Genomic DNA, 678 nt, shown 5'->3' with positions numbered 1-678 from the left:
CCTCCCACCACCATTCTCCCGGCTTCTGTGATTGGACGCAAAGAGGTGCGTGCTGATTGGAGGAGGTGGCGTGCCGTGTCTCCTAGCAACCAGCGGTGAGGCGTGAGGTTGTGCCCTGCCCACAGCGCGCTGCGGAGTACGAGGCTGTACGAGGTGGCTGGGGTTTCGCGAGGGCTCCCAGGCCTGGAGTAGCCGGCTGGGAGATGCTGTGTCCTCTGTAGAACGGACGTGATTTTTCGCCAGCTTGGTTAATGGCGGTTCACTTTGTCCTTTTCTAACTGAGCAAGTTCCAGGCTTACGAGTCCTTCATCTCCCCCAGAATCCGCGTTTTTGGGGGCGCCTCTGCCACAGCCCCCCAAACTAGAATGCCCATTTCGCCATTGTTAAAGAGAGAAGGGTAAGACTAGACAAGGGGAGGGGAAACTCCGAGGAGCGGGGCACAGACTTTGTTGCAGAGGAGTCTGGAAGGCGGGAGGCGGCCTCTGGGTGGTTCTTCCTGTTTGGTCGCCAGCCGCGAGCCGGCGGGTCTGTTTACGAGCATTTGTAATAAGGACGTGGGAAAGTTTGCACCACCCGGAGCGCGGCACAGTTAGGTTTGCTGTTCCCATCATCTTAGTGTTCCAGTGCCATTCTTGGAGAACGCTGCCTTGGGGGAACATGGCTCCGTCTGCAACTTGA

The sequence above is a fragment of the Sciurus carolinensis genome, chromosome 4, assembly GCF_902686445.1.
Source record: "Sciurus carolinensis chromosome 4, mSciCar1.2, whole genome shotgun sequence".
In the NCBI taxonomy this organism is placed as follows: domain Eukaryota; kingdom Metazoa; phylum Chordata; class Mammalia; order Rodentia; family Sciuridae; genus Sciurus; species Sciurus carolinensis.
The sequence above is the reverse complement of the archived record's forward strand: the minus strand, read 5'-3'. Positions refer to the sequence as shown.